Source organism: Diabrotica virgifera, chromosome 8, assembly GCF_917563875.1.
Source record: "Diabrotica virgifera virgifera chromosome 8, PGI_DIABVI_V3a".
NCBI lineage: Eukaryota > Metazoa > Arthropoda > Insecta > Coleoptera > Chrysomelidae > Diabrotica > Diabrotica virgifera.
The window spans coordinates 200,413,351-200,441,110 of record NC_065450.1 but is presented as its reverse complement, the minus strand read 5'-3'; the positions used below and the strand labels follow the sequence as shown (position 1 = coordinate 200,441,110).

Genomic DNA, 27,760 nt, shown 5'->3' with positions numbered 1-27,760 from the left:
CTTGGTCTTGCAACCAAAAGGCGGTCTTGGTCTTGGTCTTGGTCTTGCTGCAAGAATTGAGGCGGATTTGAAGATTTGCCGCCCTTGGCACGCATTTCAAACAGAGAAGTCTTAAACAGAGTAGGTCAAGGCGAAGGTGACTTAATCAAGATGATAAAAAGAGAAAACTTGAATATCTGGGGCATATAATGAGAGGTAGCAGATACAGGATACTGCAGTAAATACTCAATGAAAAATCGACGGAAAAAGAGGAATTGGTCAGAAATATTCATGGCTGCGAAACCTTCGTCAATGGACTGGCTTATCAGCAGATCAACTATTACATGCCGTACAAGATCGAGAACGATATCGGCAAAATGTCATGGAAGCTACCCACGCCTAAAATTTGGGCACGGTACTTAAAGAAGAAGAAGGACTATCCACAATTTGCTGCCCCCCCCCCCACTGCCATTTTTACCTTCTTACCAAAATTTGCCGACCTGAGCTATAGCCCATTCAGCCTAGTGTTGCCCAAATGCAAAAGACGAGACTTAGACAGTCTTGGTCTTGGTCTTGCACCAGTACACCTGGTCTTGGTTCTTGGTCTTGGTATTGCGCTCCCTGTCTTGGTCTTGCAGCAAGATTCTTGCAAGTCTCGCAGGTGCCCATTAGCCTATTGCATATCTTAGAACAACGTAACAGAGAGGTACATTTTAAGCTTGAATATCATAGCCCTAGTAAAGACTGGCCAAATTAATAAATATCTAAACAACTGACACCGCGTGGGGTTTGAACCCACGATCTAAGTGATACTTGTCTATGTTCTAACTAACTAAAGTTAAAACTACCTTTTAAAACCCACAAAGTTTCATTTGCATAACCTGTTTTTGAGCAATAAATAAATCGTCAGTTTGTAAGAAAAATTTCAACAGCCCCTATTTAGGAAACAGGGAATACATATACATTTATAAAGTAAACGTTTATGAAGCAAACTGTCATTACTTTTTCGTGCAGAATTACCCATTAAAGTTTGCCATACTTATTTAAAAACATCCTGTATTGATGAAAAACATGGCTCGTTAAAAAAGTACCTAACTTTTTTATTGTCCAATATAAGATAATGAATAAAAAAACATCTAAGAAAATAGAAGGCTATACATAGTTTGGTTTTAATTTCAGTATTATGCTAGAGTTGCTAGAGCATTATGCTAAGTTAGCATAATGCTAGAATATTCCACAGAGTGAGAAAAAACACAGTTTGATTGGCACACCCAGTATACAATGACAATGATTGATCTATCTAGCAAAAATATTATTACAGCAATATTTATAAAGAATAAGACAACATATAAAAAAAACACTTAAATCGGAAAACAGGTTTAGGAAATTTGAGACATTAAAAATGACCCGTTTTTAACGTGGTGCGTTCATTTCTTGGAGAAGTGAATATCGTTAAAATAATATTTCGGTATTTTGTTTACACGATATCCGGCATTATCTGTACTTTTGTCTCATATCATTATCTTATGATACTTTTAAGCCGTTTTAAGCAAATTTTGTTTAGCCGAGTGACCTCATAGTACAGTCAGCATAAACAATACATAATAGTCTATAATATGTATACCGATAAGATTTCTGGTGTTTGGATTCCTAGAAAACTAATATTGAAAAAAAATGAATTACTTATATATGTACTTATTATTAAGTATATTTTCTATTAGCTAAGGTGACACATTTTTAAAAAGTTTGTATACAATATTCGATATTACTGTAGACGTCGCAACGCAGGAATGTTATGTTACGATTAGAAGACGACTATTTTCAAAACCTGGACCATTAGTTTCAGAGCGAAGAAGTCGGCTGCTGGGAAAGCATGTACAAAATATTTTATTTTTATATTATAATACATAATGACCTCTGAGTACATGTCAAATGTGTCAAGTGTTTTTTTAATGGATATTTTGATTCCCTATGTATGTTTATGGTATTGTTCGTAATGCTTATAAATCCAATTTTCGAAAAAAAATTTACAATTTTTTTTGATTCTCATAGAGTAGAGTATCTTAGAATATAGCCGAACTTATATACTCCCTAAAACGACCCTCAGTTCTAACTGCAAGACGCAAGAGTCTCGCAGGCTTAGTCTTGTTCTTGCTCAAGTCTTGCAGGGTAAGTCTTGGTCTTGCTAAAACTAGGCGGTCTTGGTCTTGGTCTTGCGAAAACGCAAGAACAAGACCAAGACCGATTTTGGGCAACACTAATTCAGCCCATATGTAAATCCAGCCCTGTACTTTAATCTAATCCAATCTAGAGGTGGACGCTACATGTGACGAACAAACGATAGAAGTAAATATTTACTTTTACGGTGTAGTTTTCGAAGAGTAGAAACAACATCTCGGCAATGAATACTAAGTGATAAAACCAGCTTCTCGGATTTCATAGATTCACTTCTAGATTCACATAGATTTCACTTCTTCCTTCGTTTATTGTTTCCACCCTGTTTATTTCTTCGTTTGTCGTCACTTCTGTTGTTCGTGGTTCAACTTTCAATGCCACCTCTTTTTGTGACTGAGAATTTTAAAATGATTTAATATTAATAGCCTTATAGATCTTGTAAAAACCTACAAAATTCTTTTTAACTAACTTTCAAGATAAAAAATTAAAAAGTTACAGTTAAAAAATCAATATATTTTTTTGAAAAAAAAAGAGAAATCCAATGGGAAGCTTAATAATGTAAGTTAGCGGTGTTTTTAGTCATTGGACTTATTTATTCTTCTTTATTTATATATTATTAATAGATTCTAGAAGTTTGACTGGCTTAGAATGATTAGTTTTTAAAAAACTGAAGTTTAAAGCGAATAACGAATGTTTGCAATTTGGTAAAAAATGTCATTTTCTTCAGAATAGAAAGATTAGCATCAGAGATACGAAAAAATGTTACAATATGAAATTGTAGGTAATTTAATTCCCAAGAACTTGGTTTGACAAAATTTGTTCTACGGCAAAAATTAAGTGAATCGTAATTGAGTATACCATCGAAAAACATTGATTTTTTAGATATACTTAAAACTAACACTTTCGATAGCGAATAAATCAAAAACTATTATTTCTATCAAAAAAATGTATAGAACATTTTTTGCTTAGAATGAATGTTTTTATTAACTTTTGCGGTCAAAATATAATAAAAAATTTCCACCCCCGAGATGGGGTGGCAACCACCCCCATAGTAAAAGCGCCTGTCGGCATCATATAGATTTTGATCCATGGACTATCCACTACTTATTCTCAAATTTTCAAGCAAATTGATCCATTCTGTAAAAATTGCGAGGTGAAAAGCTTTGGTTCCTGGACTATTTCTTTTTTTCTTCACATTTCGTCTTCATTTCCTCTACTACTTTCCTCTCTCCAAGTGATTCTGTTGTTGCGATAATTATGTTATGTTTGAGTTTTTCCAAGCTTGCATCGATGATATCGTTTTCTAACATTCCATTGTCAACAATCTTCTTTGATAGTCTTTTTCTGTATAAATATTTCGTGGATTTCGTGTTTAATCCTTGACTCTAATTTTTGTTTGTGTTGGTACACAAGACTGAAAAAAGTGGAGGAAAATAATAAACGCGGCCAAGACTCACTTGCCGTGGAACCAAGAAGGGAGAAGAAGAATAGAAGTATCTGAGAAGAGCTTATGAGCGAGGCTTCAGCAAAAAGAAGAAAAGGAAGACCATACTTACATGGAAAAGAACCTTAGAAAATAATCCAAAAGAAAATAACAATATGGAATGAATCGAAAGGATATCAAGAAACAAAAGAGAATGGAAAAACTGGTAAAGAAAATGGGACGAGACTTCTTTGATATTCTTTTTCTGTATGAGTATTCCGTGATTTCCTGTTTAGTCCTTGACTCTAATTTTTGTTTGTGTTGGTATCGCTGTCTTGAGTATGATGTATTTCATAATATAATGATTCTCATTTTACATAGTACTAGGCTATGGTCGCAACTTACATGCTGAGTTGAGGCATTTTAAACATTAGAAGGATGGTCTATATATCACTAGGGTCACTACACGTCCCGGTTAAAGGTATACCGACCTAATTAGTCGAGGAAATGAAGCATTTTGGCTCGCAATTTTTTCGTCCAGCATGGATTTACTTGAAATTTTCACAGAAGGTAGGAAATAGTCAAAGGATCATTTTTTATATCATGCCGCTGTACGCTAAAACCTTGGGGTGGTTGCCACCCCATCTCGGGGGCGGAAATTTTTTATTACATTTTAACTATGTACATCGATGTAAAAAGTGATTATAAGAAAAAAATGTTTTTTACATTTTCTTCGTAAAACTAATATTTTTCGAGTTATTCGCGCTTGAAAGTAACAGTTTTTCGATGAAAAAATCGACTTTTTTTAGAGGGTTTTATGAGAATACCTCGAAAAATATGCATTTAATCAAAAAAACTGTGAATATCAAAATTGTATCTTTTAGTAACACAAATCAAATTATTTTTCTGTAATATCGCTAAGACCAATACAAACCGAGATATGGCATGTTGAAAGTTAGCTTTTTTCGTCAAATGCATAATTTTAAATATTCAAAGATAACGGAAAAACTTTGCATTTTTCGAGGAAAATTTAAATTTTTTGTTTCAAGTATACAATTAGTCCTTTCAAAAAAAAGTAATAAAAAGTTTTTAGTCTGAAAAGTAAGCGACTTGTGATCAAAAAGGTCGGTACCTGCTTTTCTCTATGAAAAAATCAGTGAAAACAACCCCCTAACTACCCTCTTGATTAAAAATTGGTCTTTACCTTATCACCTTATCAATACACCCAAGAAGTTTAACCTATTTCAAAGGCCTAATCTTAGAAAAATTGGAGTTTAAAGGAAAATTAATTTTTTGGAATTTTCCGTTTTTCACCATTTACTTCAAAATATCTCCGAAAATACTGGAGATACGAAATAAATGATAGATTACCAAATTGTAGCTACTTTAATAACTAAAATTCCCTTGTGTATAGATTTTTATTACAGTGAACAGTTAGCGAGATATAGCTGTTTAAAACCTCTATTTACGAGCAAACATCCCCTTATTCGAGCCCTTTAAACCCACCCTAATTAAAAACTGAGGGATCTTACGGAATTTAGTTTACACAGTCTTATAACTCTTCAAAAATCCTACAAAGTCATTTTTGAAAAATCTTTTCACCGCCAAAAATGAAGGAGCTATGTTTATAAAACGAATTATTTTTTTCGAAAAATTCGGATAGTCCGCTTATGGATAATTTTCAATGTATGTATTGTTATGATCTGTTCTCTATTACTTTTATATTAATTATTATTTATTTGATCAATTATTTAATTAACGCAAATCATACATAAAAATATTAACAAAAAAATCTCAGGGTGCCTTTTGTCAAAAAAAAAAACATTAAATTAAATTCTCTTAGGTTATACTTATCCTTTCTCGTGGCTTCAGTATCTCTTAGTTAATCCTTATCGGGATAAAATAGGAAAAGGAAAATAATAGAAAAATCATAAATACACATACAAATACCTTTATTATCAAAAGCAATGCTCTATAAATTTATCAATTAAATCCTGTGGGCATAACTGTCCAAAAGAAACTTTTACCATGTAAATTAATCTAATTCAAACAAATATTTATCGCTTTGTTCTTGATACCCTTAATAAAAAAACAAGCTAAACAAACAAATTTGGTATTCGCAAATTACTTATACTTGGAATCTTAAATGCATATGCTTTTACGTAAAAAAATTTAACTTCTGATTATAAAGAAAATCTATCACATAGGTTATTGACTGACCATTATGATTCACACACAATGATGTCTCCTCTTGACCCAAACAGCTCCTCCTTGTTGATTATGTTAGGCTACCAATCAAAGCCCTCTCCGTTCTCAGCAAACAATCCAGCAGGATACCAGCAACTATTTCTCCAAAACACAAGCCAGGCCTCTTTTTGCCAGTACTCGTTCAATAAACTCCAAAACTCTCTCCTCTCTTTCTCTCAACAATAATCTCCTGAGACCCAAGTATCTTTTTTACTTGGTGTCACAAATAATTTTAATAACGATAATTCTTATTCTCTTGGACTTTACAGAATCAAAGAGGTATTTCTTATCGATTTGATTTGTCTCTCGTTCCACTTTTCAGCTACTCTCACTATCAAAACAAACCACTAGTACTTGCTTCTGAACTACTCACGAAAACTTTTGACTGCTCTTCTCGAATGCCGGTAACACAATAATCCCTCTTTCCAAAACTATCTGAAAATTCAACCTTCTCTCCTTCCCATTCCAAATTGTCAAACCAATCAGAGACATTTCTTTTTCCCCACTCTTTTTTTCATTCGAAGAACCCACTCATACTTTCAAAAATATTCCTACCATCATAATAATTACTTTCGGGAAATTCTACAAAATTTACTCGGGGTTAAACAAAAAGAGATTAAAATTCCAAACTTTCTTTACCTTAATTTTCTAAGAACTAATTACCTATGGCTTCTACCTTTCCCGTAATAAACAATCGGTTTAAAATAATAATCCTAAATAACTTTCACTTCACTTTTATTAACAAATGTCTTTAAGTCTTTAGGGAAAAACTCATCAAGGAGAAACCTACTACGTGAAAGCTAACTTCTAATAAATATTTACAAATCAATATACAGGGTGTATCAAATTTATGTGCCCGCGTTATATAAAAAAAAATATTTTTTTTATTCTATCTGTGATTGATAAATTGATACACAATAGTATATTACCACAGAACCGGTTCTTATACTGGAAGATGACTAAAAACTATTTGTATTTGTACATATTTGTAAATTCGTATTTTTGTGTAAATAAAAAATGTTTTTGTAATTCTTTAATTCTATTTTTTTATGTCTCTAAAATATCTACTTATAAAAACTGTAATGTTATTAAGGGTGGTTTTTAAGGGTTGAAATATTATGATATATCCTAAAGTATAAAACAATCATTATTTAACCAATCAAAACCAAATTTTACCCATATTAAAGTATACAATGTTTTTATATAATTTTTGACAAAAAGGGGTTGTTTACACCCCTGAAAATAATCAACGCCCTTAAGCATGATATAGAATATGAAGTACAGAATGAGATGATCCTAATTCCAAATTTTTATGTAAATCGATGCAAGCCAAAATTATTCTTTTAGGATAAGTAAATTTTTTATAATAGCTCCAACAAGGGTGGTTTTAAGGGTTGAAATATTATGATAGTATATTTTAAAGCATAAAACGTTCATTATGTAACTAATAAGAACCAAATGTTGACAATATTAAAGTTTAAAATGTTATTTTATAATTTTTTACAACTAGGGGTAGTTTTCACCCTGACAAAACCAAAAGCGTACAACGGCTCAATATAGAAAATGAACTAGAGGGTGTAATGAGCCTAATCCCAAATTTTGGTACAAATCGATGTTGGACGAAAAAATTGCGAGGTTTTGCCATTTTTTCAGCTTCATTTCCTCGACTAAATGGGTAGGGTAGCTCATTTCTACCGAATGACCTAACCTAATGGGATAAATTTTGTTTACTTTAAGCAGCAGTTACAAAATAACAGATTGTCGACTAACATCAGGAACTCTAATAGCAGTTTAACATTCAACATTAAAATTGGTGGTAACACGAACGAAATCTCGAAATCTGCACGACACCCAGGCTTGTCATAATTTCGAGACAAAGAACATTTGGGGTCAATAAAATCTGTCCTGTGAAATATCGATGATTTTATAATCTTCCATCTATAAAAAGAACAAAAATAAGTACATTGTCATAGGTCAACAAATTTATGTTTTTCAAAGTTATATGCGACAAAGCGACAAAAAAAAAGGTTTCTAGTGTGTTCATTGTCTTCTCTTTTTAACCCGTTGTAACCACTGACATGCGTTATGCCATACCGCGCCGAAAATATATTTTGTTGTAAAACCTTCTAAGGTAAATTCCTAAGATCCCCATCTGTGTACCTGTAAGTGATGTGTAATTGTACCTGCTCTCAATTGCTGCAGTTTTAGTATAGTTTAGAGCCCGTTCACATGTCAGGCGCTTAACGCGTTTTGATAACGCGCGATTACAACATATTAGAAATAGAAGACATCTTGGATAGCACCCTAATATGTCTGTGTAGATATTGGCATTGGTTCCGACTCGATCCGACCGTCACATGTAACACCGTTGCCGTATCCTCTATTTTTTCATACTATCACGTTACAATTTTTGTGATATTATATTTGTGTGTGAAATGTATCATTTTTGTGTATTTTAGGTATGTTCTAATATGTTATGTATATATAGGTTTTTACTTGATTATTTTAAATCATTGTGACGTTTAACTTGCTAGAAACCTTGTAATATTGTGTAATGCGTTAAAAGTAGGTAGTTTTGAAACACCAATTAAGTAAAGTTTATTATGTTGTTGTTTTCACCAATTTTGAAAAAATGTGAAAACATTGAATTGTCCACGTCCGTCTGTCCGTCCGTCCGTCTTGTCTGTCTGTTTGCAAACTCAACTCCTCCGTCATTATACCAGGTAGAATGACAAATGAGGTGTCAAATGAAAGCTTATCCAAGGATGGTACTAAAGGTGGGAAATTTAACCTAGGCTGTCTGTCCGTCTGTCTGTCCGACTGCGTATATGATTCCTTCGTCACTATACCAGGTAGAACAGCAAATGAGGTGTCAAATGAAAGCTTATAATCCAAGGATGGTACTAAAGGTGAGAAGTTTGACATAGGCTGTCTGTTCTGCTGTCCGTCCGACCGCGAATTTAACTCCTCCGTCACTATAACAGGTAGAATGAAAAATGAGGTGTCAAATGAAAGCTTATAATCCAAAGATAGTACTAAAGGTGAGAAATTTCTCACCTTTAGTACGATCCTTGTATTATAAGCTTTCATTTGACACCTCATTTGTCATTCTACCTGTTATAGTGACGGAGGAGTTATATTCGCGGTCAGACAGACAGATGGACAGACAACCTAGATCTAATTTCCCACCTTTAGTACTATCCTTGGATTATAAGCTTTAATTTGACACCTCATTTGTCATTATACCTAGTATAATGACGGAGAAGTAAATGTTATTATTATATTATTCTTGTAGGTACATTTAACATTGATTGAAATTATGAAAGAAATATATAGAAAACAGCATGGCAACACTGTACATAAAAATTCAGCCACATTCAGCTGTGCCGGCTGTGCGTTACATAGGGTGCTTTAATATCCAAGATGTCCGAAATAGAAGATAATGAAAGGTACAAATAAAAGTAAAAACTATTTATTTTCACCGAACCATATTATAACAATAATATACAAAGAAATTAAGATATGTGTTTCTTCTACAAAATATTCTTACAGACTAAATACCAAACCGAACTAAAACACATTTCTCGCATTCACATCCCTTGTAACATGATACTTTATGCAATTTTACGTAAGAGGGTATCGGCCTAATGGTTCTAAGAAGTGGGCCTCCCATGAAGCAAGACTCCACGTGTTTCTAACACAACAAAAATATATTATAGTTGAGTATTAAGTAAATTCCAACACAACATACATTTTATTTGAAGCCGTTCACATGCCAACACGCGTTGACTTAAAACGCGCGTTAGCATGTGAACGGTCTCAAGTAAAATGTATGTAGTTGTAATCGCACGTTATCAAAACGCGCGTTAAGCGCCTGTCATTTCTTAGGCTACGGCTCCACGGGCGAGAAATTTGACGCTAGCAGTAGCCGTAAAACGAACTTAAGGCTCCGCGGAACGGAATAGGAATAGCCGAACTGTACCGACTACAGGACTTGTCCGTAGTCGGTTCAGTTCGGCTACTCCTATTCCGTTCCGTGGAACCTTAAGTTCGTTTTACGGCTACTGCTAGCGTCAATTTCTCGCCCGTGGAGCCGTTCGCTTACTCTGTGAGCTACGTTGACGTAAAGTTTTCTTGCGGTATCACGTACCGCATGTGAGTGTTTACGTTTCTATAGTTAAAAGCAGTCCAGTGTGTTATTTCGCAATTGGCAATTAGTATGGCAGCAACTCCCTCCAGTTGTTCTTGTTCAGTACTTTCAACTGCTTTCAAAATTATTTTACTATTTTTTAGTTACCAATTCTCAAGTTTTTTTGTAATTCAGTTTATAAAGGATTTTGCAAGAACCTCCACCATTTTTTTAATATTATGCATGCGTTCATAATTTTCGTGAAAAACATAAAGTTTATTTTATTTATTTTATTTGGAGCAGTATTTATTCAACAGCAGTGTGAAGAACCATTACGTAGTTGATGTAAAAGACAAATACAGTGATATAAGACACATTCATATTGAAAACAAAGGAAAGTAGGCAACGGTATGACATACAGCATGTCACGAGTCTACGTCCTGTAACATCAATATCAGTAGTTAGGGGTTAAAAGCGGGGATTACTTATATATTATGGATGGATCAGTGGATAAAAATGGATTATTGAATTATGGATCAAAAATACAAATCGGAACATATTGCCAATCATCATCATCTTATAACAGCACTACTAGACCAAGAGGCAGCGCTGAAAAATCTATTTGAATTTACTAAAGCTAGATTTTTCACAGTTGATTACTGTGAGTGTGTAGAGAAACATATTGCGGTCGGTCAAGCGAAACGTAGAACAGGGGTTACTGAGAGGGTATCAAAGTTGCTTTCCTACGAAGGTAATTAAATCCATTTACTAAGGCTGAAAATCAGTACACACATTCTAAATTAAATATAAATAAAAGTTATTATAGTCGGTCAGCTGTATGACGGGACAGAGCCGGTCGGTCGGCCCCGATAGTCGATTGAGGAAATGAAGCATTTTGGCTCGCAATTTTTTCGTTCAGCATGGATTTACTTGAAATTTTCACAGAGGCTAGGGAATAGTCCAAGGATCATTTTCTATAAATCATGCTGCTATCATACGCTAAAACCTTGGGGGTGGTTGCCACCCCATCTCGGGCGTGGGAATTTTTTATTACATTTTAACCATGGAATTTGATGGAAAAAGTGATTCTAAGAAAAAAATGTGTTTAACATTTTCTTCGTAAAACTAATATTTTTCGAGTTATTCGCGCTTGAAAATAACAGTTTTTCGACGAAAAAATCGACTTTTTTAGAGGGTTTTTTGAGAATACCTAGAAAAATATGCATTTAATCAAAAAAACTGTAGATATCGAAATTGTATCTTTTAGTAACACAAACCAAATTCTTTTCCCATAATATCTTTAAGACCAATACAAACCGAGATACGGCATGTTAAAGGTTAGCTTTTTTCGTCAAATGCACAATTTGAAATATTCAAAGCCAAATAATGGGAAAAATTTGCATTTTTAGAAGAAAACTTAAGAGGGGGATTTACCTTGTAAATATCAGTATTTGAAACGCTTTCGTAGTCCCCCACTTTTTAAACTTATTTTTAACTTTAGGATGACGAAAAAAATATGTAATGTAGGTAAAAGCCCAATCTGTGTTCCTATGGCGAAATTTTTTAAAAATTTTATTTAGTTTTTTCTAAAAAAATTGGTAAAATGTCGGTTTTTTACCAATTTTTCTCAATTTTTTTTAAGGAAACCTAAATAAAATTTTTAAAAACTCTCTCCACAGGAACACAGATTGGACCTTTACCTACATTACATAATTTTTTCGTGAGCCTAAAATCAAAAATAAGCTTTAAAAATGGGGGACTACGAACTCTTTGCAATCCAATATTTTGCTTCTATAAAGTGGCTCCGCCGCGGCGGAGCCAATCGGCGCGCCGATTGGAAAGTAAAGGAACTAATATTTTTTAAAGATAATAAACTCATTCACAGATGTTTGCAGTTTACCGGGGAACGATGAAAAATACTTTTTAATTTTTGCCTTTATTTCTATATATCTTTGGTACCTTCATAAGCAATTTTTGTGTTCTCTTTATATAAAATATTTGTATCGCTACGTATATTTGTATCTTATTTAGTTATTAAAATCTGACATTAGTTTTCAAGTTAAAATATTAGCAAATATTCTAATATATAAAAAAGAATTAGTAATTCAATGCAAAAAATAAAATAATTATTAGGAATCACATTTTAATAAATCAAATTAACTAAAAACTGAAATTGTTGTTTTTCTGGTGTTGATTTCAAGATTATTTTTTATTGCATTAAATTGGCAATAAAAATAGCTTCAAATGAGGAATCACACTTTGACTTTTATAAGTAACTATTATTTTTCCCTGTAGAATAAAATATTTGCATCTATTAGGTTTAGTGTCTGACAGTGGTATTTTTGGTATTACAATAGGTCTGTTCCAACCAACAGTCAAACTAGTCAGAAATCGTCGGCAAACAGTTGGCCAGTGCGAGAACATAATGCAGTCATAAGGTCGACTATTCGCTGATAGTTTCTGACTGGTTTGACCGCTAGTTGGAACAAGCCTCATAAAAACATATGCAAGGGATTAAGTATTAATAATATTAGTGGAGTCACTGAAGGTGGATATGAGCTATTACCTCCGATTTCGTTGAACCTCCATCGATTTGGATGAAATTTGGTAAGTGGTTAGAGGATATCTCAAGGAACAAAAATGACATGGTGTCAACTTGCGCTTTTACCTTGGGGGTGGATGCCACCCCTTCTCGGGGGTGAAAATTATTTTATTAAAAATAACCCCATATTGCGGTAGAGAGACAAATTATAAGCAAAATTTGTTATATAAAATTATTAACATAAAATAAAACTTTTTGAGTTATTAAAGATCAAAGATTTTAATTATTCGTGAGAAAAATGCATGTTTTTAAACGATTTTTCATAAATAACTCAAAAATTATAAGTTTTTACAAAAAAGTTAATATTACCAAAATTGAAGATATTAAAATACGAAATAAATCCCTTACTAGAAAAACCTTTTAGTGTTAACTAAAAGTGAGTTATAGGTAATTGAATGTATATTTCTTTAGGCGACTACCCAAATCTAAGTATTCAAGCTTAAATAACGGGAAAATTATGCATTTTATAACACAAACTTATTAAACATTTTGTCTAAGTATTTAAAAATATCTATTAGATGAGCTTACGAACAAGTTGATAGCATTAAAATTTATGCTCCAAAAATTTTTCAAAAGACATATTTTAAAAATTTTTCCAAAAAATGTTATTGTTCTTTTTTTTTAAATAACTCCGTTAATTTTGAGACATGAGATTCGCCTAAAAACCATTTGAAAGCTAAAACTAAGGGCTTCTAAACCACGTTAAATTTAATCTTTTAGACCCCTTACTTTTTTAATAATAAAAGGTTAAATTGCCCAGTTACATGGTTCTCGCAGGCAAAATTTAAGATTAAAACGTTTCTATCTCGGTTATTTTGTACCCTACAAAAATACTAAAAAAGGCAAAATATTTGGTACAGAAAAAAATAAAGTTTGATTATATATAATTTTTTTCGTATATTGAGTATTTTTGGAGTTATTATTAAAAGAAAATGAAAATAACGACAATCTGAAAAATTCTGATTTTTTTAAATTATATCTTTTTTTCAAAAACATGTATTCTAAACCGGTCAAAATTGTCAAAATCATTACTTATGCTAATATAAAGAAACTCTTTTAAGGATTTCTATAAATTTTAATTTTTGTGGAAATGGCGATGTTTTATTTTTCACTTTTTCCAAAAAAATTCCAAAAAGTTCTCTTATATTCATCATAACTTGTTTAATTTTGATGCTATTAACGTCTTATGGATCTCATTTGATAGTTATTCCGAAGTACTTTGACAAGTGTTAAGTAGGTATATTTTATAAAATGCATAGTTTTCCCGTTATTTAAGCTTGAATACTTAGATTTGCGTACTCATCGAAAAAAATATACCTTCAATTACCAATAACTTACTTTGAATTAACATAAGTGTAGTTCTTTAAAGGAGAAATGTATTCAATTTTTTATTATCTTTAATTTTGGTAATAATAACTTTTTTCTAAAAGCTTATATTTTTTGAGTTATACGTGAAAAACTGCTTTAAAACATGCATTTTTTTACGAAAAAATAAAATCTTTGATCTTTAATAACTCAAAAAGTATTGTTTTATATTAATATAGAATATTTTGAAAATTTCCCGAGTCGCAGACGAGGGAAATTTTCTAAAAATATTCATGATCAAAAAAAATTTCCGGATATTAATTTGACTTCGCGTGGTATTCGGTAAGAAAATTCCACACCAAATTTGCATTTGAAAATCCAAAGCTGCATGAACAGATTAATAGCGCGCCATAGCTTGTCAGCAATTATTTAGGCTGTCAAATTCGTAATTTCTACTCATTTTAGTTGAATGGGAATACCATTTCAAGATAGAAAATAGTATATTCTTCAATTTTACATAAGTTTTGAGTAACTACAAGTGATAGAAAATTAATCAAAACTAAATTATGTAAACAAATAAAAACCAGTCTGTCAAAAATGTTCTGTTATTGTAAACGTCAAAAAATTTCCACTATAATTCGCTGTTGGGTACCCCACGAGCAAAAAATTTCCGATAAAATACCTCCGTTGCCATGGTGATCTGTCAAAATAACGTATTTTGATTGGTTCAAAATTACAGGTGTGGAATTTTCAAAATAATTCAACTTTTATCTCTGACTGTTAAGATGACAGAGATTTTAAATTTTGTCATAGATAGGTTACTGTGTATATTTTTCCTGTAAGATTTTTTATAAAAGGCAATAATCCGAAACAATATCTCAATATAAAATCATTTAAGAGGGGGATTTACCTTGTAAATATCAGTATTTGAAACGCTTTCGTAGTCCCCCACTTTTAAAACTTATTTTTAACTTTGGGATGACGAAAAAAATATGTAATGTAGGTAAAAGCCCAATCTGTGTTCCTATGGAGAGATTTTTTAAAAATTTTATTTAGTTTTTTCTAAAAAAAATTGGTAAAATGTCGGTTTTTTACCCATTTTTCTCAATTTTTTTTAAGGAAACCTAAATAAAATTTTTAAAAACTCTCTCCACAAGAACACAGATTGGACTTTTACCTACATTACATAATTTTTTCGTGAGCCTAAAATCAAAAATAAGCTTTAAAAATGCAGGACTACGAACTCTTTGCAATCCAATATTTTGCTTCTATAAAGTGGCTCCGCCGATTGGAAAGTACATGACAAGGTATTCCTTATTTCCTTATTATTGCAGACTGCAAAATAAGTCTTTAAACTTATTTCAAAGATTTCAAATCCCCTCGTATTTATTATACTTAGAGATAAGGGAGATTACTTTATTGTAAGAAACGTAATTTATAGTATATACGCTCCGCCTATCAGTAGCAAAATATCTACCTCCGCCTTTACCGAATCCCCGCAGGTCTTGCTCTTGATAAGGTAAATCCCCCACTTAAATAATCTTTTTTCAAGTATACAATTAGACCTTTCAAAAAAAAATAATAAAAAGTTTCTAGCATGAAAATTAAGCGACTTACAAAAAATGTCGGTACCTGCTTTTCTCTACGAAAAAATCAGTGAAAACAACCCTCTAACTACCTTCCTAATTTAAAATTGGTCTTCACCTTTCTGTAGTTCCTTTTATATTTATATTATCAATACACTCAAGGAGTTTGACATTTAAAATGCCTAATTTTGGAAAAATTGGAGTTTAAAGAAAAATTGATTTTTTGCAATTTTGTATTTTTCACCTTTTACTTCAAAATATCTCCGAAAATACTGAAGATATGAAAAAAATTATAAACTACTAAATTTAATGACTAAAATTACCTTATGCATAGGTTTTCATTACAGTGAATAGTTAGCCAGATATAGCTGTTTAGAACCTCTATTTACCAGCAAACACCCCCTCATTCGAGCCCTTTAAACCCGCCCAATTAAAAACTAAGGCATCTGACGGAATTTAATTTACACAGTCTTATAGCTCTTTAAAAATCCTACAAAATCATTTTTGAGGGGTCTTATTACTAAGAGGGTATCAAAGTTGCTTTCCTACGAATGTAATTAAATAAAATAAATAGTATACATTTTTTTTTATTGTAATTAAATCCATTTACTAAGGTTGAAAATCAGTACACAGTGAGATATAATATTTTTCCAAAATTAGGAATTTTAAATGGGTCAAACTCCTTGAGTATATTGACAATATAAATATAAAAGGAACTACATAAAGGTGAAGACCAATTTTGAATTAGGATGGTAGTTAGGGGGTTGTTTTCACTGATTTTTTCGTAGAGAAAAGCAGGTACCGACATTTTTTTGATTATAAGTCACTTAATTTTCATGCTAGAAACTTTTTATTATTTTTTTTAAAAGGTCTAATTGTATACTTGAAAAAATATTATTTACTTTGAATATTTCAAATTAGGCATTTGACGAAAAAAGCTAACCTTTAACATGGCGTATCTCAATTTGTATTGGTCTTAAAGATATTATTGGAAAAGAATTTGGTTTGTGTTACTAAAAGATACAATTTCGATATCCACAGTTTTTTTTATTAATGCAGATTTTTCTAGGTATTCTCAAAAAACCCCCTAAAAAAGTCGATTTTTTCGTCGAAAAACTGTTATTTTCAAGCGCGAATAACTCGAAAAATATTAGTTTTACGAAGAAAATGTAAAAAACATTTTTTTCTTAGAATCACTTTTTCCATGGTTAAAATGTAATAAAAAATTCCCACCCCCGAGATGGCGTGGCAACCACCCCCAAGGTTTTAGCGTATGATAGCGGCATGATATAGAAAATGATCCTTGGACTATTCCCTACATTCTGTAAAAATTTCAAGTAAATTCATACTGGACGAAAAAATTGCGAGCCAAAATGCGTCATTTCCTCAATCGACTATTGGGGCCGACCGACCGGCTCTGTCCCGTCATACAGCTGACCGACTATAATAACTTTTATTTATATTTAATTTAGAATGTGTGTACTGATTTTCAGCCTTAGTAAATGGAAATAATTACCTTTGTAGGAAAGCAACTTTGATACCCTCTCAGTAACCCCTGTTCTACGTTTCGCTTGACCGACCGCAGTATGTTTCTCTACACACTCACAGTAATCAACTGTGAAAAATCTAGCTTTAGTAAATTCAAATAGATTTTTCAGCTCTGCCTCTCCGTCTATACAGACCTTATAGACACAAGAGGCCCTAGGCTTCGACAGTCTTGACTAGAGTCTTTCACTTTTTCCTTCACTTGTTCTCTCCAGTCCTTGTATCCAATTCTTCTGTGTCAGTCTGGACGGCATCAAACCACTTTCTTTGTCGCCTCTCTCTTCCTTTCTTCCTTTGCTCTCCTGCTTGCGAAACTCTTAAGACGTTTCTTCCTTTTGGCATTCGTAAGACATAGATATCATAGTATTCACATATAACTGAACGTTAACTTTATGGAGCCTCAGAAAATACCCACAACATTACTGTATAATATGACATATGACCGAACTTTGAGGATTAGATTACATGATGCTGGCCTGCACGTCAGACGCCCACTGAGGGTTTCCATGTTTCGTTATGGAAATCGTGGACTCAGATTAAGGTGGGCACAACAATATATACACTGGAGCTTACAGGAATACCCCAGGCTGTGGGTGAAAAAACGTGATATAATTCAGGAATTTTTGAAACCTATCAGGTGTTGTAAAGGACGATCCCAGGAATAACTTATACTAAAATGTAACCAAAAATTTTGTGCGGTTTTTTATTTATGACGATTTTCATTTGTTAAATTTACAATTTTTAAAGATTTTTAATTTTGCAGCTTAGGATATTCATTTTAAAGAAAAACTTTTCAATAGAAAATTGTAGTAAATTAAAAAACCTACAATTTGTATTGGCAAGTTTAATTTCGTTAATACGTTATTGCAAAACAGCCTGCGAAATGTCCAAAATGGCCGTTTTTTTGCAATTGCCTTATTTATTGTAAAAATAACTTTTATGTATTTTTTAAGGCTTTAAAATGAAGATTTGTGAACTTGTTGCTTAGATATTATAATTTGTTTATCCCAAGAGGTCAAATGTCCAAGGCTATAACTTTTTGAAAAAAAATCGTACAGAGTTAATCCAAGATCCACTCTCCTTCTAAAGACTTGTATTTTCATATTCTGATGTAAATTAATACGTATAACATTTTTCAACCTATTATTTCGGGTTTGAAAGTAAGGGGGCAAATTTCGTTATAAACATTTAGAACTAAACCCGCCCCTGTACATCCTATGAGTTTTTAACTTGCAGGTTATTGTTGCTGAAGACAAAACAAAGATTCAAAACTAAATAAAAATTTTCTACGACCAACTGAACCCGAGATAATTGATTTTGTTTTCTTAAATCGTAGTAACTTTATTTATAACAATTAAGAAATTATTTCACAGTCATTGACTAAAGAAAGACTTATATTATCTTAAAATAAAAATTATTTTAACCGAGAATTTCATTTAATTATTAAAATGATTTTTAAAATGTAATGGAGATTTATTTTTCGTTACGACTATGATTTATTGTGTCGGTTGCCCTTAGCAACGGCTAGCAACTTATAGTACATTGTAGCACGGTTTTTGCTTTAAATTTTAAAGCACCGCTTGGATTGACATGAAATTTGGTAAACACATAGATAACATGTTAAATGATAAAAATGATATTGGGCCTCTGTGTGCTTTTGTCCTGGGGGTGAGTTTCACCCCTTATGAGGGGTGAAAAAATATATTGTGGGTGGAAGTATAGAAAACAAACGTTTTTCAGTGTTTTATTGTGAGATAAAATGAGCTTCCATCAAGTAACGGTCGAATCCATCAATTATGAAAAAATATATGTTCAAAATTAGTTCGGAAATGGATAAAACGTCTAATTTTAAGCACTTTTCGTTCTATAGCATTTTTTCACCAAGTTAATACCTTTCGAGTTATTTTCGAGTAAATACCTTAATTTTTCAACAACAAGAAAAACACGTTTTTAGGCGGTTTTTGACAAGTAACTCAAAAAATAAGTGTTTTATTGAAAAAATGGGTTTTAACAAAAATATAGAAAATTAAAAATTGAAAAAAATGATGTATGCATGAAATCTCTAGACCCAGTATAAACAAAGTTCTAGCTAATGACAAATAGGTTCATATCCGTCAAATTTCAAAGTGAATTATTTCAACGTGAAATAATCACAAAATCATGCACTTTTTGTAGAAAAATCATTTTTTAAAGTATTTAAAAAAATATGTATATCTGTTTTTAAAAAATGTTTATAGCATCAAAAGTAAGCAAGTTACTCTGAAAATAAAGCTGATCTCTTTTTTTTGGTCAAAAAACTCGAAAGTCAACCCCCAATTAGCATCTTAAATTAAATTAATCTTATTTAAAATAATTTGTTTTATAGTAAATCTGTTTTAATTTTTAATTTAAAAAAAATGTTTTTTTCTAAATAACTTAAAACTTATTAATGTGACCAAAAATCACAAAGAGTAAAAAAATTTAGTTTTTGCTGTTACGAATATTTTTGGATTTTTTGCTTTTTTTGGAAGGCAAAAATTTGTTAAGATATGGCTGTTCTAAATTTGCATACACTCGTGATTATTGACTAGTTCAAGGCCTTTTAACTACTGCTCCTTCAAAAATAAGCACTTTGAACCGATGAAACTTACAGACATAAACGACACATACACGAGTAACACAACATTGAAGTAAAATTGATTAATTTCATTTTTGATGCTAATTAGGGGGTGACTTTCCCGAGTTTTTTGACCAAAAAAAAAGAGATCAACTTTATTTTCAGTGTAACTTGCTTACTTTTGATGCTATAAACTTTTTTTTAAAACAGATATACATATTTTTTTAAACACTTTAAAAAAGTTGTAATGATTTTTCTCCAAAAAGTGCATGATTTTTGGGTTACTTCACGTTGAAATAATTCACTTTGAAATTTGACGGATATGAACCTCTTTTTCATTAGCTAGAACTTTGTTTCTACTGGGTCTAGAGATTTCACGCGTACACCGTTTTTTTCAATTTTTAATTTGCTATATTTTTGTTAAAACTCTTTTTTTTCAATAAAATACTTACTTTTTGAGTTATTTGTCAAAAACCGCCTAAAACGTGTCTTTTTTGTTGTTGAAAAATGAAGGTATTTACTCGAAAATAACTCGAAAGGTATTAACTTGGTGAAAAAATGCTATAGAACAAAAGGTGCTTAGAATTAGACGTTTTATCCATTTCCGAACTTATTTTGAATATATATTTTTTCACCCCTTATAAGGGGTGAAACTCACCCCTAGGACAAAAGCACACAGAGGCCCAATATCATTTTTATTCTTTAACATATTATCTATGTGTTTGCCAAATTTCATGTCAATCCAAGCGGTGCTTTAAAATTTAAAGCGAAAACCGTGATTCAATGTATTATAAGTTGCTAGCCGTTGCTAAGGGCAACCGACACAATAAATCACAGTCGAAACGAAAAATAAATCTCCACTACAGTTTAAAAATCATTTTTAACAATTAAATGTAACTTTCGGTCAAAATAATTTTTATTTTAAGATAATATCAGTCTTTCTTTAGTCAATGACTGTGAAATAATTTCTTAATTGTTATAAATAAAGTCACTACGATTTAAGAAAACAAAAACAATTATCTCGGCTTCAGTTGGTCGTAGAATATTTTTATTTGGTTTTGAATCTTTATTTTGGCTTCAGCAACAGTAAACTGCAAGTAAGAAACTCATTGGATGTACAGGGGCGGCTTCATTTCTAAATGTTTATAACGAAATTTGCCCCCTTATTTTCAAACCCGAAATAAGAGGTTGAAAAATGTTATACGCATTTATTTATCAGAATATGAAAATATAAGTCTTTAGAAGGAGAGTGGATCTTGGATTAACTCTGTACGATTTTTTTTCAAAAAGTTATAGCCTTGGACATTTGACCTCTTGGGATAAACAAATTATAATATCTAAGCAACAAGTTCACAAATCGGGCACTACAAATTTTTTTATGTTTAGTATTGAAAGATCTTCATTTTAAAGCCTTAAAAAATATATAAAAAATATTTTTACAATAAATAACGCAATTGCAAAAAACGGCCATTTTGAACCTTCCGCAGGCTGTTTTGCAATAACGTAGTAACGAAATTAAACTTGCAATAGCGCAAATTGTAGGTTTTCTAATTTACTACAATTTTCTATTGAAAACTTTTTCTCTAAAATGAATATCCTAAGCTGCAAAATTAAAAATCTTTAAAAATTGCAAATTTAACAACTGAAAATCATCATAAATAAAAAACCGCACAAAATTTTTGGTTACATTTTAGTATAAGTTATTCCCGGCATCGTCCTTTACAACACCTGATAGGTTTCAAAAATTCCTAAATTATATCCTGAAATCGACCTATTTTTCACCTACAGCTTGGACTAGAATGAAGTTCTGTGTTATTTACAGATGAAGCTACGTTTTGTCTCTACCCTGATTGATTAAGAGTGAGAGTTTGGAGAGGGTAATATGGTCGACAAAAGAGACTCGGACATGTACAGAGTGTTCGTTCGTATTTATAGTGGTCTAAATGTTATTGTCTATGCTATGCTTGCGTGAATCACCCTGTACATTTAAATTTATGTTTAAAAAGCGCACATTTATAAATAAAAATCGACGGGTCTCAGAGATTTTATAGTTTTTTAAAACAAGGACAGAAATAATTTTATTCCATAAGTGCCTTCCACACTATATATTTTATGATTTGTCTAAGTTTAATTATACGAGCCGTTTTTCTAATTACTTGATGTTTTATTTCAGATGATTGCAGTTCTTGCTCGAATACGATCGTCTTGGGATTAGGTAAGAAGAATGCCATAAAAGTTAATGTTAGTATTAAAACCGTTAATACATTATGTTAAACTTAATGCTAATAATGAAATTGTCGTTTCTTCTATTTCCTTTTGAAACAAAAAAGAGATTATGGCGAAACGAGGAGATTAGTTAACTATATGGCCGGCAGATATTTGACATTTAGACGTTGAGATTGCATCTTAAATGCAGTCAGAAAAGTTTTTTGTTATTCAATGCGAACGTTCTTTACATTTTTGCAGATTTGGTCATTAAATATTATTAAGTGAAGTATTTTCTAGTGTGTTATTCATATATGGTTCTTCTCTAGAATTATTGTATGCATTTGTTACGAAATTTAAGTGTTATTACAATTTGAATTTAAACACAAAATTTATGTTTTACTTACTTTTGCATAAACTTGACACATTATAACCTACCAGCTTTGACCTGCTGAATCCAAATCTTCATGATAATCCGAATTTTTGGGCAGGAATTTGTTACTAACAATTATTTAATTGATTAAATGCTTAACTAATAAACTAATAATTATATACCCTTTTTTCAAATCAAGTTCTGTTTCTTCTAAAAAAGCAAACCAAACACACTTTGAAAAATTAAAATCGGTCTCATAGAAGCTTAGATATTGTAAATTTACATATTACACAAGAAAAAATAACAAATTAGCGACTATGTCTGACATTTTTGCTTGTAACTTTGCTTTTGCTCAACGTAAAAAGATTTAAAGCACCTCATTTTAAAGCTATCATTTTAACCTACATAGATAAATTTGTATCAATTTTTGATGAAGTTATGCAGTATGGTGCAAATGAAAGGAACTAATTCGTTATTTCGTAAGGCGGCGACTTAACCCTGGATTGCTACACTTATTTTCTAAACTCAATCTGCGACATCGACCTTAAATATTTATATATGTATGTTTTAAGAAGCTATGACAAAAACAATGTTAAAGATCACATGTTAAGAATTTATTTTGTATACAAAAATATTTTATTATATTATTATCTACAAGTTTATTTTCATATTTTCCACGCCCACTACTGCAAATTGGTGTAACTTACAAACAAGGCTGGGGTACAAGAGTACCCCAGGTAGAATTCCAAGGTTAAGGACAAATCCTGAAACAGGCCGATTTTTATTTTTAAATTATGATTTTTGACATATTAGGTATCTTACTAGTGACGTCTCATTTTTAAATGAGAATAAGGATTGTGTGCTAGCTCATTTGAAAGGTTATTTAATTCTCTATTCAGCAATATAAACATTAACATAATTATTTATACAGGATGTCCAAAAAAATTTAATAAAATGAATTTACACAAAAAGAAGAATGTATGTAATTTTTTAATTCAAAATACATTTTACTGCTGCCAGAAAACAGAAAAAATATTTATTTAACAAGTAAACCTTTCCTTTCGCTTAAATTCATTGCTGCAAACGGCTAAGGGGCAGATGGATGGCAGCTTAAACATTGAATTTAAGCGAAAATTATTAGTATATTATTCAACGAGCATGTAATGATGGCTATTACTCACGATGATGAAGTTTGCGACACGAGCCGTAGGCGAGTGTCGTAATTCATCAGAGTGAGTAATAGCCATTACATGCGAGTAGAATACTATGCTTTTTCTACGACCTTTTTTTATTTTAATTAGTAAAAAATTTAATCATCAACTACTCAAGATTTAAATTATACCTAATAATTTACAAGAATATCTAAATGCTATTTAACCCTAGTGCGTGGCTGAATAGTTGGTTACCTACTATTACCAAATTATTATTTATTGTAAAAATACAACTAGAAATAGTCAATATAAGTTCTATTCGTTTCCGAAAAATTATAAGCTTAAATTTGTACCTACTGTCAATTAATCTAATAAATAGGAAATGGCTGTTGTCGGTGGACGTATTTCAATAGTTATAATGTATATTTACATTTAACTATATCTAATATAATAATATAACTATACATAATATATTATAACATATTTAACACAATATAACTCAAAAAATAAACACAATATTACTTATAAATTCCAATTAACTTAAATAAAATGAGCTAATGTCACTGTCACTAAAATAAATGATAAACGTCAAAATTTTTAGTAAATAAGATATAAACGTAAAAAATATACTGACATTGTAACAGTTAAAACTCCTTTAAAAATTTTTTGAAATTAATTATTGATATAAATTACAATAATTATTGTATTAAATAAACAACTTTAAGTAATTTTATTTGCAGTTTATAAATATACGATTAATATTAAAAGTGGCATGCGTCACTTGACTCTAACTTCAGCCCGTGAGTAATGACCCGTGAGTAACTTCAGCCCGTGAGTAATGAATTATTACTCACGGGTACAGTAATGAGTGCTATTATCTATGAAAAAATAGCGAATAATGAGCATGTTATTAAACGGTCGTAGAACCTGTCGATATTATATATTTAGACTTTGCTAAGGCTTTTGATCGAGTTCCTCATAAGAGACTACTATTTAAGCTTGAACATAACGGTATTAGAGGAAACTTACTTGAGTGGATTAAAGGATTTTTAATAAACCGTAAATTTTGTGTACGCGTTGGTGACTGTTATTCCTCAATGTTTAGTGTATACAGTGGCGTTCCGCAGGGTTCAGTGTTGGGGCCGATTTTGTTCCTAGTGTACGTTGCTGATCTGCCAATTCACCTTAAAAGTAACATGTCGCTTTTCGCTGATGACACAAAGTTATATGCAAATCCCTTTTCTGGTTACAATCAATTACAGACCGACCTTCAAGAGGTTGCTAAGTGGGTAGACGATTGGTGCTTGCAATTAAACACATCCAAGTGTGCAGTTCTACATTTAGGTAAAAACAATCCAAGGAATCGGTATGTACTTTCAAATGTTTCTCTAAAAACTGTTTCGCAGCAAAAAGACTTGGGTGTAGGTACTTGTGACGGAAACATTATCTTGGTCTGAACATATCCAGTCGGTATGCAATAAAGCTAGAACATCAGTTTACTTATTATCTAAGACTTTCTCTAAGATATCGCCAAAAAATTTTGTTGCTCTCTTTAGTGTATATGTAAGACCTATTTTAGAGTTTGCCGGACCCGTGTGGAATGTCGACTGGCAAAGGGATTCTGATCGACTTGAATCTGTGCAAAGATGGGCAACAAGAATTCCTTATGGCCGTCGTCGTCCTTCCTACGAAGAACGGTTAACCTACTTAAATTATCCTACATTTATGGACCGACGACTTCGTGGGGATTTAATAATTGCTTATAGAGCGTTACAGGGAAGGTTTGGGATAGATCTATCACATCTCTTCCCTTTGAGTAACGACCTTAGATTGCGGGGTCATCCATACAAATTAGCCAGACAACAGTTTCACAGTAAATGTCGTGAGAACTCTATATCCAATAGAATATTTTATACCTGGAACTCACTTCCACACGACGTCGTCGGGGCTGTATCTGTAAATTGCTTCAAAAATAAATATGACTCTTTTAGTTCTGTACCACGGGAACAATAATTTTTCTTTTCTTAAATTAAATTAATTTATAAGTCGTATGTAGTCTTAAGTTTAGGTTTCTTTTTGCATAGTTCTTTTTAGTAAAATGGAGCTATATAGGTCCTAGACCTCGGCTCCTTTTCCTTCTTTAATAATAATAATAATAATAATAATAGAAAAAAAGTTTATTTGTCAAATAAACATTTTTTCTGTTCTCTGACAGCAGAAAACTGTATTTTGAATTGAACAAATTACATTCGTTCTTTTTTGTGTCAATTAATTTAATTAAAATTTTTGTTTGGACATCCTCTATCAATAATTATGTTAATGTGTATATTACTGAATAGAGAATTAAATAACCTTTTAAATAAACTAACACACGACCCCTATTCTCATTTAAATAATCATCATTTAATTTTGATGAGTGGTTCCTGAGTTACAACCGGTAAAAGTTGACCGGCATTTTACGGCAAAGATATAAACAATAGGATCATAATTTTCAAACCATCACCTTTTTATTTTTATCCTCTTTCTCTACACCAATTTTCCTATCATTAAAGTACTCATAACATATATTATTATAATAAAAACTATCGATATTACGAGTGAAAATTGTCAAAAATAGCAAAATTCCATTCAAAAATTAGGTTGGAGAAAATGTAATCTCAAAGTTCAAAATCGGTATACGTTAAAAAAATGCATTTTCTCGGCTTCCCATGGAGCAATTTTCTTCATTCTTTTGTTCCCAAGTAACTCGAGTAGAGCCATCTAAATAACGCATTATTAAATTTCGAAAGTTACTTTTGTTTTGTTTTAATAAATTAATTTATTTATTATAACAAAAATTGTTATTTTGTTTAAATAAAGATTGTTTAAATATACAGCTTTCAAATCAGAATATTTATGTTTTTAATGTTTAAAGGTACACTTGTAGTAAAAAAGTTTGTCTAAAAAAGTCTAAAACTGGAAAAATATGTAGTTTTCTTTTCTTATAAATACATTAATCTATTATAACAAAACAAAAGCAAGTTTGACATTTAATAATGCGTTAGTTAGATGGCTGTACTCGAGTTATTGGGGAACAAAAAAAGAATGAAGGAAATTGCTCCATGGGAAGCCGAGAAAATGAATTTTTTAACGTATACCTATTTTGAACTTTGACATTACCTTCTCTACAAAATAATTTTTGATTGGAATTTTGCTATTTTTGGTAATTTTCACTCGTAATATCGATAGTTTTTATTATAATAATATATGTTATGAATATGTTAAAGATATAAAATTGGTGTGGAGAAAGAGGACAAAAATAAAAAGGTGATGGTTTGAACATTATGATCCTATATATCTTTGCCGTAAATGCCGGTCAACTTTGACCGGTTGTATCTCAGGAACCACTCATCACAATTAAACGTTTTTTCTTTTAAAAGAAGCACCCTGCCGCTTTTTTTCCAATACCGTTTTTATGATTTAATTTAATTTAATATTTCCCGAGATATTCTATTTGTTTATAAGCCAAAAAATTGTTTATAATTTTAAAATATTCCTAAGGCCGCTTAAATAGTCCAATTTCAATTATTTAAAGTACATTAGATAGGTACAGTGTCTTTTTATACAAAAATCATAGTTATTCTTATGTATCATAATTATTGTGGTTATAATGGCGACCGTAAATTTTGAATTAACAATTCAATTGTTGCTAAACTTTTCATTCAATTTCCACCGGCTTATGGAATTATAATCTATACGAAAAGAGCTTTTATATTACCAAGTTATTTAATTATTGATAAACAATTACTTATCTAAAATTTTAGTTAAAACTTAAAGATTTTGTTTAAAGATTGAAAACACGTTTCTATGCAGAATTTAATTACGGTGAATTTTTATTTGGGTATTTTTGGTGTAAAGTTAAAATCTTTAGAGTTATAGAGCAAAAATTGAAAAAACACGATTTTCGGGCGCCATTTTGTTTATAAAAAAAGTAGCACACTATCTGCGGACTTTGCATACCTATATTATTAATATACACAATCATAAGATTCGATTCTAGCAATAAAATTGCTGGTAAATAACTTTTCCTTGTATTTTGCTAATTAGCCCAGAGTAACAAGGTACCTAGGTATAGTCCGTCCGCTATAACTTTTCCCATGCGGTACGATTCATTTTCAATCAAATTAAGTCAAAACATAAATTGAAACGAACGTCGATGTGTATATACATTTTGTATACTGTATACTATATACTACACACATCGGCGTATGTTTCACTTTCTGTTTTAACTTAATTTGATTGAAAATGAATCGTACCGCATGGGAAAAGTTATAGCGGACGGACTTATACATTCTAAAGTGATTCTAGCAAAAAAAATAGACTCCTATGAAAAGTGTCCATTATGGTCTATTTCTCGACAGATCCCGCCTGGACTATAAAACAAAAGCTGAATCATAAGTTTTTA

The 27,760-nt window shown here is 31.3% G+C and overlaps 2 protein-coding genes across 5 annotated transcripts in view; both read left to right on the top strand.

The window, feature by feature from the left end:
• LOC126890563 (cilia- and flagella-associated protein 251-like) overlaps nt 1-27,760 on the top strand; it is a 438,236-nt gene that overhangs the window by 220,006 nt on the left and 190,470 nt on the right. The gene's annotated exons all lie outside the window — the stretch shown is intronic.
• The window catches only part of LOC114328246 (beta-1,4-glucuronyltransferase 1), a 228,063-nt gene that overhangs the window by 85,308 nt on the left and 114,995 nt on the right, over nt 1-27,760 (top strand). For both annotated transcript variants that reach the window (XM_028277038.2, XM_050659605.1), the window contains exon 2: nt 21,761-21,802. The gene's annotated coding sequence lies outside the window, so the exon portion shown is untranslated. The remainder of the gene's footprint in view (nt 1-21,760; nt 21,803-27,760) is intronic.